This window comes from Cricetulus griseus, chromosome 7 (assembly GCF_003668045.3).
Source record: "Cricetulus griseus strain 17A/GY chromosome 7, alternate assembly CriGri-PICRH-1.0, whole genome shotgun sequence".
Lineage (NCBI taxonomy): Eukaryota > Metazoa > Chordata > Mammalia > Rodentia > Cricetidae > Cricetulus > Cricetulus griseus.
The window spans coordinates 103,622,592-103,637,686 of NC_048600.1; the positions used below are offsets into that span (position 1 = coordinate 103,622,592).

The 15,095-nt window shown below is 38.7% G+C and overlaps 1 protein-coding gene across 4 annotated transcripts in view; it reads right to left on the minus strand.

The window, feature by feature from the left end:
* Nucleotides 1–15,095, minus strand: part of Stxbp4 (syntaxin binding protein 4) — a 152,512-nt gene that overhangs the window by 32,552 nt on the left and 104,865 nt on the right. Inside the window, exon 17 of one of the 4 annotated variants that reach the window (XR_004770715.1) lies at nucleotides 7,876–7,988. The exons of the other annotated variants lie outside the window; for them this stretch is intronic. The gene's annotated coding sequence lies outside the window, so the exon portion shown is untranslated. The remainder of the gene's footprint in view (nucleotides 1–7,875; nucleotides 7,989–15,095) is intronic. 4 annotated transcript variants of the gene reach the window in all.

The window sequence follows — 15,095 nt, forward strand, 5'->3', positions numbered from 1 at the left end:
CCTTATTACACAGACCGATGGTGCTCTGTGGCAGCCATACAGGGAGGATTTCAGAAGTTTCTTTTTGATTCTGTGTATATTGTTTTTCTTGATTTCTCTTGCCTTTAAAAAAAATAGTAATGGGAATCCAGAACTTCACATTCCTTTGAACACTTGAGATAAAATTTATCCTCATACTGTTTCTGTGAGTCTGAAACATAGTTTCTGGTGCTAGGTATCTAGATATAATAATCAAGACTCATATCCCTGTTTGTTTGTGTCTCTGTCAGGAAGTGGCCTCCTAAGCAACACACATAATAGAACATCATAGAACTATATATAACTATCCACTAATTTCTACCAATCCAGTCTACCTTAAGCATATGATTGAAAAACATGGAGATCCTAAATGTCCCTTTATTCTTCCACATTGGATTATTAGATCACTTTCTATTGTCTTTCTTTTCGGCACCTAGCCATTTCTAGTGATTGATGTGGGGTGACTTGACATCCTACATTCTTCACTGATGTTATATTAGATCTGAAAAATTCACCTTGAAAGTAAAAACAATCAAATGCTAATGACTAAATTACAGAAAACACGGACTGGCACATGAAAGGAGATATTAAACACCACTCCTTCCCATGCCTTCTAAGAATCTTAAGAAAGGCTGAAAACTAATTCTAAAGAGAGTTTCAGGCAATTGGTGGAAGAAAACTTTAAATTCATTTTTTAAAAAAGATTTTTAAAACAATGTTCTGCCTGAATGTATGCCTGCAGCCCAGAAGAGGGCACCAGATCTCATTATAGATGGTTGTGAGCCACCATGTGGTTGCTAGGAATTGAACTCAGGACCTCTGGAAGAGCAGTCAGTGTTCTTAACCTCTGAGCCATCTCTCCAGCCCCCATAAATTCATGTTGTCTACTTGGAAAAAAGCATGCTTTTATTATCTTCAGTGTGATTAGGCCTCCATAATAGAAGGAAGAATATGGTGTTGACTTTATCTAATGACTAGTCACACATACACTTAAAAAGTTAATGTGAAACCGAGGAAAATAAAGAAAAGGCTAGTTTCAGAAATATAATATATATACACTTAGCAAAGTGAAAGTATTCAGGGATGTGCTGTCCTTATTTGAGGTATGACTGTCAAAAGCATAGAAGGAAGAACAATCTAACTTGTAAAATTCCATTTAGTCAATGATGGATGGACCTATGTTTTAGTTTAAATTAAAATGTATAGACAGGTATGTCTGTTGACCATTAGGCCAAAATAATTTTCTTGCTAATTAGACCTCTATCTGGGATCTCTATTGGGTTCTGGATTATTCTTATGGAAGCCACACCCCGAATGCAGCAGCTGTTATTCCTTGTGCTGGCTGCTTTCAAGTGGACTGAGAATTATAACTGGGAAACAAATCTGAAGCAGAATCTAGACTTCTATAATTTTGCTGCATCTTTCCAGATGACTCCCTCACACCCTATCAGTGGCATTGTGTGTGTGTGTGTGTGGGGGGTCATTATTAGAACTGTCTCAAGTTTTCCATTTTTTCTAAACTTTTATTTCATTAACTTAGTAATTATGTAATTAATTCATAGTGAGTGTAACTAACACTTTAACAGGGAGCTGTGGAAAGTTTAATGTAAGTAGTGAGAAGTCTTTTAGATTCAGATAGGAGCCCATGTTCGTATGTTATTGACAGAGAATTGGGGAGGTGCATAGATGGGCAAGTGGGTTAAACATAGAGATTGGTTGCTCCCACTTTTTTTTTTCTTTTTTTTTGAGAAAGTAAAGAGAGGGGTGGGAGGAGAAAGAGAAACATTAATGTCCACGGAGTCTTCAGTACTTATTGAGGAAAAAAAATGACTATCAGATGACTGAAGACAAGTGCAGTTGGAAACATGTTATTTTTCTTGGTTTCCAAAAGACCAACATGTAGTTGCTGGATTGTCCTTCTTTCTGCTAACTCCTTCTTGGTCTAGCACCTTCTTTCTTGTAGACCTCTGCAAATGTTCCCAGTGTTGTTCTACCTGGGTACTCTTTCTCTCTGCTTACACTTCTGTTCTCTGAGAACCCGCCACGGTCATAACTTTAAATATTTCATGTATGTCAAAGAATCTCAATCTGATTTCTCCAATCCAGCCATTTCTTACTCTAGACTGGTAACAGCGACTCTGTGAGAATGCCTCCTCTTAGACACCTTTTAGGCATCCTATACTTCTTTTCCCCAGATAAGTTCAAATGTATATCTCAGATCCTTCTCTCCATCCCACAGTGTCACCACGGGGTCCTCTGGATGAACAGGAGCTCTTTGGCTCAGCCCCAAAGGCTCATGTCCCTAACTTGCCAGAGGTTGGCCTCACGTCTTCTCTGCAGACAGGCCTTCCTCATCCTCTCCATTTCTGTCACAGCAATGAGTTCACCATGCAGACTGCTTTCTCAGGTTCAGATGATAACTTCAGCTTTCTTGTTTACTATTTGTTCTCCCCAACTCTCCCCATAAATTCTATGAGGGTAGGGATGAAATACTCATTCTCAGGTACCATGAATCTGTCCAATTCCCTCTGTCTGGTAGGCCATCGAAAGTGTTTGATGAATAGTGTTTTATTTCTATTTTTAAGAACTTCTTCATGTAGATAAAAATATATTGTCATTATTTTAAGAAGAGAGGACTGAATGTTTAAATATTTCCCATGAAGGAATGTCCCTAAAAGTATTCTTGGTTATACTTAGTTGATTAACTCATCGGCAGTATACCAGAACCATGTACTTGTTTTTCATTAATAAAAGGATTGCTTAGAAACCTTACGCAGACAGCTCCTCTATCTGCTGACACATAGCTTTATTATTGGTGGTAGGAGCACAGAGAGAAGGCATTGGTCTTCTACAGGAAATACTACAGAGATCTGAAATCTAGGTCAGACAACACTGCTCTAAGAGTGCAAACGCCCACTTAGCTGTTGTTGCTGCAATTGCTAAGATAAGAAAATCATGTTTAAACAACAATGAAAAATTACTTGCCCTGCAATTCTATCTGGTTAGCTTACATGAGAATGATCTATTATCATAGCTATCTTTGGACCTTTTACAATTTTAACATGCTACCCAGGTCTGTAAGAAAGCTTGCAGTCAAGTGTCTCCTAAGGGGAACCACTAGATGGAAAGCTAGATAATAGTTATGCCTCTGTGAACAGTTTGATCTGGAAACCCCAACATAGTTTTATATACCAATTAAGTTTCTGTAAAGCTGCCTTGTCACATGTCAAGTCAGTAACTAAACAGGAAAGAGCTGCCTGGGACATTCCATGCCTTCATGGTTTTCTGCATGTGACAGCATGGCACATGCATAGCTGTGTGCTGTGGTCCAGGCACTCACAGCCTTCTGAAACAATGCTAACTGCAGTGCCACTCTCTGATGGCTGCACACCCAGTGCAAATATCCAAAGTAGTGTTTGAGTGCATTTATCGGATTGTTGGGAAGTGGTAATATTTCCTTTGAATGTTTAAACAACTTTGGTAAATGTACATATGCTCATTGGGCTTTTCTGGTCCCGAGACATAAGGGGCTAAGGTACAACCGTAGACATATAAATGATGCAGCAAGGTATTATTATTTCCTAGGGTTTGTATTTATGTCTATACTGGGTTACTAAGTCTGGAAACTTAAACAGACTAAAATCTTTAGCAGTTTAGAAGAGACATGAAGGAAAGTGAAGGTTTTTCTATCATTTCCTACTACAGTTAAATCTAGTCCATGAATCATGTCTGATTAGTCAAATTTAGCTCAGACATGAATCTTGGTTGTAAATTTAAGAACTAGTCTGAGCTTTGGAGGACAGCAGCATCCCTGCATCCTAACACATATTCCTGGGCCACCTTAGCTTTCAGCCCTTGCTCCAGCTCCACTACTGAGAGAATTTTTCCCTGGAATGACTGTCTTTGACTGCCCCTGGCCAGGAGATCCACGTTACATTAGTGATCCTATTTTGCAACGATTTGTCATTACATTTTATAAAAGACCAAAATAATGGTTTCTACTTCCAAAGATAAAAATAAAGGTAGAGTTAAAAATTCAGAAAATGCATGAACAAAATTTGCACTTCTATTTGGGAAGCAGCACAGAATCAGTTCCTTTAAAAGAAAACTTCAAGATGATGAGAGGCAAGATGCCACACACATGTAATTTTTCTCTTAGTCAACACTGAACAAGTGAGAGCGTGCAAAGCATTGTAAAAGTGATTACACGGGCAACATCTTAAGTTTCGTGTTCTTCAAATAGACACCAAGCCACACTTCATCTTGATAGATTTTTCTTATCTTTGGATAACAAAAGAGCTATGTGGTTGGGAGGAGAGGAGGGAGGGGAAACTGTGGTTGGGATGTATTGTATGAGAGAAGGCTATTTTCAATAAAGAAAAATTATGTTCAGTCTATTACATTTATATTTTTTTAAAAGGGTCAATGTGTTTCCTAAGGAAGTCTTTGGGAGGTGATTTACTGCAAGATACTCAGAAAAACCTGCAATGGTTTATTTCCTGAAGTTAATGATAATTTACCATCTACCCAAACAATAAAACGATAGCTTAAAAACAAAACAAAACTGTACAGTTTACAAATACATGCCACAGAACCTTGCCTGTCCCTCACCAATGCAGACAGGTCCAACTTCAAATAACTTACACTGCAATGCCAGGATATAGTAAGCCATTTTCTATAAAGGCGAAGGCCAACAAAACTTTTATTGATACCTCTTACTTTTTATCTGTTGCTTAAAAAATTAGTCTCCCACCCCCAGTAACAAAGGAGAACTATAGACAGGGTACTTTAAATTCTTCAAACCAAGGCTGATTTTGAACAATATATAAAATAGCCCTGCCACACCCTAAGAACCCAGTGTCTTTGATGGACAGAACTTATTTTTGTTTTCAGCCATGAAGCTGAGAAAGGTATCCCATTTTTGATAGCCATGTTCTGCTGTTTAATGCTATCTGACCAGTTGTTTTAACCAAAAGGCCAAAGAGACCATTTCTCTTAAGCTCCCTTTTACTTAAAGACATGGTACTTAAAATAAATGTTAAGCCTTTCGGGAAACAAACAAAGGAGGAAAACTGTTCTCCCACAGAATCATCATCAGTGAAACACGTAGCACTTAGCCTGGTCCCAGAATCAGTTTTATCACTAAGTCTGCACAGAGCACACACACAGAGCAATGTGGATCCCTTAGGGACATATTACTGTTAACGGCCCATCCAGTCATTTGATTATCATTGTATGGTTAATGGCTTTTTAGGATAATAACTCTGATACAGACAATAAAATGCCTTAATTAGTTTATCATCCTTCTTTCTCTGAGAACAGATCCAGGCCACATCTGACTTTATGAGAGGGCACAGTGCGATGAGGCTCTGACACTGGGTCCCTGCTTTCCTGGTTCTAGGAGCCGAGGTGGCTCCCAGTCTAGATTATATTTGCAAATGAGACTTGTTTATAATGATTTTAAAGAAAGAAACATGCCAAACCCATAGGACACCATGGAAGCAAACGATGATAAATAGCAAATGAGATGTAAAACCTTCCAAAATAATAAAGTGGCAAGTAAGGGTAAAACAGGACAGTGAAGTTTGGGAAGGTGGGAAGAAGATGGGAACAGCTTTGTTTTCTTCTTTTAAAGTATTGATTTTTGAGTATGTGAGGTAGGTGTGTGTGTGGGGGGGGGGTAGAGCATGCACTTGCCACAGCATATGTGTGGAGGTCAGGGGTCAACCCTAGGTGTTTGGTCATTTTCTTCCTCCCTGTTTGCGGCAGGATTTTTGCTGCTACACTTTGAACACCAGGCTCAGCTCCTGCAAGTTTCCAGAGGATTCTTTTGTCTCTGCTCCCATCTCACAGTCTGAATGCTATGATTACAGAACGCACGGTCCTGTCTAGATCTCACACAGGCTCCAAGGACCTCAGACTTGCTCAGCCTGCACTTTTACCCATCGAGTCATCTTCCTGGCCTCACAGCTCTGTTTGTATGCTGGCTATTATAACAGGAAAGCTTCCCCATTTTATGGGTGAGAAAACACAGGTAGGGACAAATCAAGAAACTCATTGGAATCATGAAACTCCTAAGAGACAGAGGTAGGATTTGAATGTAGGTTCTTTCAGTCTTGAATTATTAGCCACTATAATTTAAAAACCATACAAATAGCAACAAAAAGCTCAGTAAAAATGTTTTAAAAAGTAGAAATCAATGACCACAGGTCACAAACCATGATTGGCTCTGGAAGTAGGCTATGCCTAAGTTTTCTTAATGGTTCATTCTATTCTGTAATCCTTCAACAAAAAGTCTACTACCATTCATATGTCAGCAGAAGACAAAATAAAAACATTGCTGGCTTAAGCTTTTCCTCCTTATCTTAGCAACTCTCTATTTAGAAGAGGGTGTGAATGCAGGGCATGTCAACTTGTTGACAGCTCTCAGAGCATAGCTCTCAGGAGTCACAGGAATCTGGACAGAGACAGAAATTTGTTAAAAATCAAGTAGTTTTCAACATATGTTATAGAGTCACAGTATAGATCCAGTTGAATCTTCTAAAACTTTCTCTTTTATTTTTCATTGTGTATATTTATGATGTATGACATCCTTTAACACGTACACACATAGTGAAATAAAGTATCTGCCCCTTTTGTAGTGCATGTATATGAAGCCTCTGGAGGCTTCCCCTTTTGTAGTGCATGTGTATGAAGCCTCTGGAGCGCAACTTTGCAATATGCAATATTCTATAGCTCTTTTCTTAGTCCTCTGGAGCGCAACTTTGCAATATGCAATATTCTATAGCTCTTTTCTTAGTCCTATAACTTTTAAACTACAGTTACATAGCTGATATTTATAAATGAGTTCCTAGCAGGTACTGAAATACTTTGTGATCACAGAAGATTAAACTGACATTCAAAACAGCATTGGAGTGAAATGTATTTCTGCCCTTAGCAATCTACAGGAACTTGTCTCTTACAGGTAGGTCAAAGTGCTTATACTCACTGTCAAGCATTTCTCATGCATCTTTTTGACTAACAGCGTTTACCACCGATAATCATTCCTTAGAAATTCTCTCCTCTCTAGTATCCCCAGTCCCCAATGATCAGATCTTCATTTAATTCTGTCAGCTTGAATGCTCCCCATCTGGCCCCTCTACTCTATCTCTCCGAGCTGTCTCAAAGGGCTTCTCCTTCTGTTACATCCTTTCTCTGCAATGTCAAGAATTCAGCAGTCACTAGGGCACAGACATGGACATACCTGGGTCATCTCTCTATCAAGAGCTCTGCACCCTTACCTTGCTCCCAAACCTTCTCTTTACATCTAGCAGCTCCCCAGTGTTTCCACTATTGGTGTTTGTGGTCCCTCTTCCCGAATATGCCTTTTCTGCTGACATCCTCAAGTGGTACAAGTTTTGCAATCTCTTAAGATACCCAGATGAGAAATCCAGTTTCTCTTTCAATTGTTATATACTCGGACACAACCACTTCTATGAAGTTATTGATTATTTATTCACTAATCCTTACTGAATGATGGCTAAGGTACATTCTGGATCTGTAGTAAGGGTGAAGTAGTTCTAATGGGGAGGCAAAGCATTGGGTGGCAAACAAGTCCTGCAGGAGAGCAGATCAAGAATGACTGACTGTGATGGTGGTGATGGTCAAAGTGCCATCAAACCCGACAACTGAATAAAATGAAGGAGTGAGCTTTGTGAAGGAAAGAATTTAATTCTGGGCAGGTGTGGTAGCCAATGCCATAGGTCTGGTTTAGGAGTAGGCTTGGTACAGCTGCAGGACTACAGAAAGATGAATACAGCTAGTAGGTAGAGTCAGAGTGACAGATGAAGATGTCAAATAGCTGTTAAGGCCCCATACCTAATAAAGCCCTTCGGTACTCCAGTGCTGAGCAGACAGAACTTCCTGAAGCAGAAACGCAGCTCCAATTATACTTGCTCCTTGCTCAAAAAGCATCAATGGTTCCTCATTGTCTATTAAAACAAAAATACTTGAAGACATGTTGTCAGGTGTTTATATAGTCCCCGACCAACTCCTAACTTATTTTCAATCACTTCTTTCATATTATTTGTGCTGAAGACTGACACTTGAAAAACCCAGGGACCAAATATGGCCTGTTATCTGCTTTTACAAATAAAGTATTATTAGAACACAACTCAACCATTTCTTATTATCAGTGACTGTTTTCCTGCCACAATGGCAGAACTGAATGATTGCAGGACAGACACAGGGACACTCCTTTAGGTCACAAAACCTAAGAAGTATTTTGCTGAACCAAGTTGTAAGCCAAATGAATTTTAAATTTTTCTTACTTATTTCTCACCATAAATGTTTTAGCCTGTTACTTTGTTATTCCTTTCATTTACAAAGAAATTCCTGTATTCTTCCTTCTACCTTCATGAGCCTACATTCTATCCATCCTTCAAAGATCATCTCCTCCTCATAAGCCTTTCTTCTGTTCCTAAGGCAAGTAGAATAATGTCTTCTTGTGGTTCCCATCCTAATCCACGGAACCTAGGCTACACAATATTAAATGCAAGTAGTTGTCAGCCTGCTCATCATCTCACCTGAAATTACAGAGACTGTGTTTGGTCAACAGAATGACAGGGAGCCTTAAAAGGGGGTGCTGGATGTAGAAGGTTCAGTACTGGAAGGAAGTGATATGGAAAAAGGTGGACTAGCCAGCTGACTTTGACGATGGAAAGGCCAGCGGCCAAGCAATGGGAGTAGCCTAGAGAATCTGTGAGGAAAGAAATGAAAAGAAAAACAAAACAAACAAACAAACAAACAAACAAACAAAAAAAACCCTCAAGAACTCCTAGAAGATCGAGAAGCGTTTTGCTAAACCTCAACTTTAGCCTAGAGAGACCCATTTTGAACTTTTGGCTTTCAGAACTATATGATAATATATTTGTATGGCTTTAAGACACCAAATTTGTGGTAAGTTGTTACAGCATCTATGGGAGACAAAGGTATTTTCCCTCCTTTCAAATCCATGAACATCTGAAACTCTTCTGGGGCCCTTTGATGCTACGGTTGTATCATATTTATACACATTTGATTCTGTCTACAAATGGCTAGCTCCATAAGGGAGGAGTTCATTCTACCCTTGTATCCATTATAATGACAACCACAGTGCCTTGTCTGGAGCAAGAAATCAAGAAATGATAACTAATGAATATTTAACATGTTGGAAAATTTGAAACGCATAATGGACCATATAGGCTAAGGTCAAGACTATCCACATGACCTGAATACTACATCCCTCAACTATTTGGGAGAAATGAGAACTTACTCTTAAAATATCTTAAAAATTTGGAAAATTAAAAAAATGACAATAGTTTTAGTTACCCATGGTCATCAGGTTACTTGTCATCTCACTTTGGAAAATGAATTTTTGAATAAACAAACATCCTAATGAAGAATGAATGACATTATGAGTTAAAATGTTTTTTGCTAGTTTAGCAAAAAAACAATGGCAATTGATTCTGATAGACAGCAAAAGCAACGGCACTTGTTTTTGTCAATTTTCTACTTACAGGTCACATGAGTGAGGCCAAATTTGGGCATATTTTTGTTATCAGTGATGTCCAACAAAGGAATAGGGAATTAAAGAAAGTATCTGTTAAGAATTCACAAATTGCTAATGGTGAGGTATAATGCTTAGGTATTTACTGTGGTGAACAATAGGGGTCTTCAAAGGAGGGCACTGAGAATGAAAATGAATAAAAGATAAAGGCATTTCAGTTATTTCCAGATTATGAAAGGTTTGTGCCTTCATGTGCTGAGAAGACACAGAATAGAGACAGAATAAATGAGCCCATTCTGCCAGCATCATTTGGAACCTGACGAGCTTATGGCATCTACTCACTCTGAAGCCAAAGCTCATATAAAACGAAACACAGCTCTGTAGACCGAAAAGAAATAAAGGGAATTGTGAAATGATTCACTTTCATAGTAGAGGTTTCAAATTCTTCTCATTTACACAAAGCAAACCAATCATTTCTGTATCTTCACAGCTGATCCATTGTTTTTCTGTGTATACGAATAGTTTTTCTCCCCCCCCCCAGGTTATAAGAAGGGGATGTGTCCTTGTAGCTAAAGGTGACTTTTCTCCATTTTTATTCGCTATGGGTGAGATAACTTAATAGGGAGTTCATTCATCAATCACTGAGCATCAACTATGTGTCAAGTGCCATGACAGGTACTGGAGGATTGAGGAATAGAGAGGGTGTTTGTAACTTATGAGTCTGAAATTGGACTCAGAGCTTTAAGAATATAATTTTTGTCTCTGAGTCCAATAGAAAAGAATTCCGTATTCCCATGAAAACTCAGCATTTGCTTAGAAAGGTCATTTCCTCACTAGAGAGTTAGAAGGAAATGACAAGTGTCCTGTGCTATTAATTTTCTTTTGCAGTGTAATCAATTATTACACTCTGCAGCTACTGAAAATAATACCTCTACATGGTCTTCCACATTCTGCAGTGAAGGGGATTGGCAACGGCTCGGCTGGTCCTCTCTATAAGATCTCACAAGGCTCCTATGTGTGGAGCATGAGTTGGGTCTTATCTGTGGCTTGTCTCAGGGAAGATTGTAGGCTTCCGTCAGACAGTTTGTAGATCCTGGCCATGAAAGTCTCCCAACACAGAAATTCAACTCTTTGAAGCATCCCAGGAGCAAGAAAGCCCAGCCTGAAACAGGCATTAAAGTCACGTGCAATATCATTAGGCATATCCTGTCATCTGGAAGGCATTCTACCAGATAAGCCTATACATGTCCTGAACATGTTTCAGGGGAGGAGATCACACCAGAACATTAACACAGGTAGCCCAGGCCATGAGAGCCACCCAGAGTGTACCTAACACATCATTTTAGATATTTTCCCTCTATGCTACATCAGAACTCACCTGTTTTATTACTTCAAATATGCTTATTTTTAATTATGTACAACAGTATGTTAATAATTAAGTTAAACCTGGCTTTAGTATTTTGACACTGTTTTAGTTCTTTATGTAGGTGTTTCTCCACTCATTTTTTGTGCATTTGCTTAAACAAGTTCATCAAAGAACTTTGTGAAGTTGACTGTGTACTACTGTCTTCTTTTGTGAAGACTGTAATTTTATACTCTGGTGTTAACTTTTTAGAATTATTGCATCTACTCCTTTCTATTCTCTAAAATGATACTACTCAATTATTCCAAGTTTGAAGGAAACAAAAAGTTAAAACATCCCTGCTTTCATGGAGTTTGTGGTTTGTAGTCAGATATGTCTATTATTAAATGGCTGCCAGCCAACAGGTTAAGAATGCTGAAGACCCTCATGATTCTGACAGCCTGGCTAGCACTAGTTAGCAAATGACCTGTTTTGAGATTTGTGTACTGGTTGGTCCAAGTCTACTCTTGTTGCTTCAGCATGGTTTCATTGTTTTCTCACTTCCAATGCCACTGTGGTGTATCATCTACTCAAATCCTTGACTTTCTGCTCAGGAGCCTTCCTCTTTCTTACCCTCATTCTGTCAGATCTATGACTTTGAGAACTGGCATAACCTTCCACAGACATGCTGTAACTAGAAAGTCACAGCGTATCCAGTTAGGGATGTATAAATGTAAGAGAGGTACTTTCGTTCTTCCACCGTTTTATCTGAAAAGTAAAATGTTAGTCTCAAGGTTGTTTTTTTTGTTTTTGTTTTTGTTTTTTTTTGGCTCTTTCTGTTTGTTGTTTTGTTTTTCCATTCACTTCACAGAGGAGTAGCTGGATAATGATAGATTATGTAAATCTGTATTAACAGACACCCTTCGCTGCTTTCCAAGGCTTCTAGGTCTCATTAGGGAAAACAAAAAGAGGAGGGAAAGAGAAGGAATTTGTTTAAGACTTACACTGGGCAAGGAGCAATGGAGACTGAGAAGGTATGTATCAAGTCCCAGCTGTTGAGAGATAGTAGCTGGCCACTTCAGATGTGCCATCTCTACTCCTCACCATGAACCTGAGATACTGTTCTCGCCTTCTGCACAGGTAAGGAAATGAGGCTGGCAGAGCTCACAGCACCCCAAAGCACTGGTCTATCTGAGCAGAGCTGGGACCACGTAGCACACTATACTGCCCTGCCTCCCCTCCAAAAAAAATAAAAAAAAAATTATGAAGATGTCATTTAGGAAATCAACAACTAATTTTTATGTCAAATGTAAAAGCAACTGTCATAATTTTTTTTTTTTTATCCCATGATGGTTAGGAAGACAGGTGCACTAATTTAAAAATTTTATAAATGTATAATATCAAGTTTTAGTTATTCATCTAAGGTTATAAATGATCTCCGGGAAGGATATTTTCTCAATTCTGCTTTAACTTTCATTAACATTTGGGGCAATAAAAGAAATGAGCAGCATTAGCACACACATGGTCCTAAGCATGAATGGCTTTTAAGTCCGGCTAGTACAGAGTCATATATTCTCAGCAGACATACCAGAAGAATTCCTTGTGACTCTGCATCCTCTCTCAGTCAGTGAGTATCAGAGAGGCCCTCTCCCCATTCCTTCTATATCAGTGATTCTCAATCTTCCTAATGCAGAGACCCATGAACAGTTCCTCATGTTGTGGTGACCTCAAACATAAAATCATTTTCATTGCTTTTCATAACCGTAATTTTGCTACTGTTATGAATTGTAATGTAAATATCTGTGTTTCCCAATGGTTTTAGGAGACTTCTATGAAAGGGTCAATCAACCCCCAAAGGAGTTGTGACCCACAGGATGAGAACCACTGCTCTATTCACATTCCCTGCATGGGCCCAAAGGCATCTCCTATGTCTTGCAGTGAGGTTTCGATGCTGTTTTAGAATTCTTTTTACCTTAAACAGATGCTTTACAGACATAGTAAATGATTTCTCTTAAGAAAAAGTTCAGAGGTGTCTAAGAAAAACAAAGCAATCTCCCGCTTCTCTTTTCCGAGCAAGCCAATGTCATCACTGAGTGAGACCTTGCATCTGATCTAACACTACAGAAGCATCACAAGCTTCATCACAATGGGTGACTACCCATTGCTACATCCTGCACATTTACGTCTAAGTCATGAAAATTAGACAAACTGTATTTTGTCCCTTGACTTTAATTTAGAAACCTCTCTCTGGCTCAATCTTACAGAGTGCTTGACATTTTGAAAAGCACTTTCATGCCAAGTCCCTTAATCCTCAAGATGACCTGATGAAATGATATCCCTTCTTTGAAGTCAGAAAGCTAGACTACAGAGACAGCTCATAAAGTTTTCCCTGCTCTTCGCTGTCATTGGTTCTAAGGCCATATGGTTTTATACAGTTACAAAAATGAAAATCAAAACAAAACAAAAACAACCCCCCACAACAACAACCATAAATCAAACACACAAAAATCCTGCCAATGAATTGTGACAACTACCCTTGTTACACTCAAAGGACCTACTAGGTATCCTAGATTTAAAACACTGTTCTTTCTAAGCTTGTGATTGAAGTAAACTCTCTAAGCCTTAATCTTTTCATAGTTTTATAGTGTGTGTGTGTGTGTGTGTGTGTGTGTGTGTGTGTGTGCGCGCGCATGTAAGTGTGAGTGTATGTGGTGTAGCACACAAGAGTGTTGTTTGCAGAGACCAGAGGGAGAATTAAGGCATCTTGATCTATCATTCTCTATCTTGCTTCCTTGCTCTCTCACTAAGGGGGTCTCTCACGGGGGTCTCTCACTAAGCCTTGAGCTAGGTTGTGAGCCAGCAACTCCCAGAAACCCTCCTGTCAGTATCTCCTCCTAACCCCCCAGCACCAGGGTTATAGGAATCTACATAGACATGTCTTGGCTTTTTATGTGGGCAGTAGGGATTTGAATTCAGACCCTCATACTTGTTCAGCAAGTGCTCTTAACTCTTATCTTCTAAAATGGAAACAGCACCTATCTCACAGGGTTGCTAACAGGGCGGTATTGAAATAAAACTAGTGCTTAAATTACAAGACTGTAAATTGCAAATGTTAATAAACCTTCTATATTGATGACACACATTTTAAACATAATATCTGTAATGATAATATTAATGTTATGAAGGCAGGGGCTGAACTTTGAGATCTAAATTGAACTGTCTTGTCATATTAAGTAACTAAGAAAGCTGTTACTGCATTTTAATAAGTTGTCACCCTGTTTAGATGAACCATTAATTCTTTGTCCTCATATGAATTCTGGGGAACATCTATTATTATCTCAACAGAATGCCTTTAGTCTGAATGGAGACATTTTCAGGTCTTGGGAAAAACCACTTCTGCCTGACATCATATACAGTCTCTAGCTACAAGATGGAAGGGTGAGTTATACTTTAGGCATTCTATGATTAAAATTAGTTTTATTTTAGTCATAAAACTAATTTTATTATTTACTATTATTACTAGTTACTATTACTAATCACTAGTTTAATTTTCAGCTCAGAGAAGAGTGGTTCTTCTCTGCCTATTGCCATCAACATGGAACCTCTAATGCATTCTGGAATCTTAGGAGCAGTCTTCATTTGCTCTCCCTCTTTGTTAACCCAGTGCACGCTAGAGTCTGTTAGCCACATTCATACTAGGGGTTACAGGTTTTTTAGTTGATAAAACCCTAGACTTTGAACATCCTGCAATCCCCTTGACAACCTTACTCCTGCCTTGAGAGAGAAATGAAATCTCTCTCGCATAGCCATGCCTTCATAACTCGAGGCTACTGATAGCACACACGATTAAAGTAAAGATCTGAGATAAGTTCCTGGAAATGATCTTCTATGAAAACCCATCGTATGTGGTAGCTTTGGGATTGACTCACAGTAGAAATTGGTTTGCATATATTAAATATAAGAAACATGATGATTTCTTGATTTTTATGACTCAAAGGCTGTATATATTTACTTCCTGTGTAGCAACAAAAAATGGTAGGTTGCTGCTATAGATCTGATAGTATTGAATAGTTTCAGCATCCAATTTCTCAGGATTTCTTTATTGAAAAAAATCACAAATTGTCAATTGTTTGATAGATGAATGGATAAATAGGGAGGCACATAGTTGTCTAAGATCCAAGGTGCTAAGAGACAAGTGTTCACTGCTAC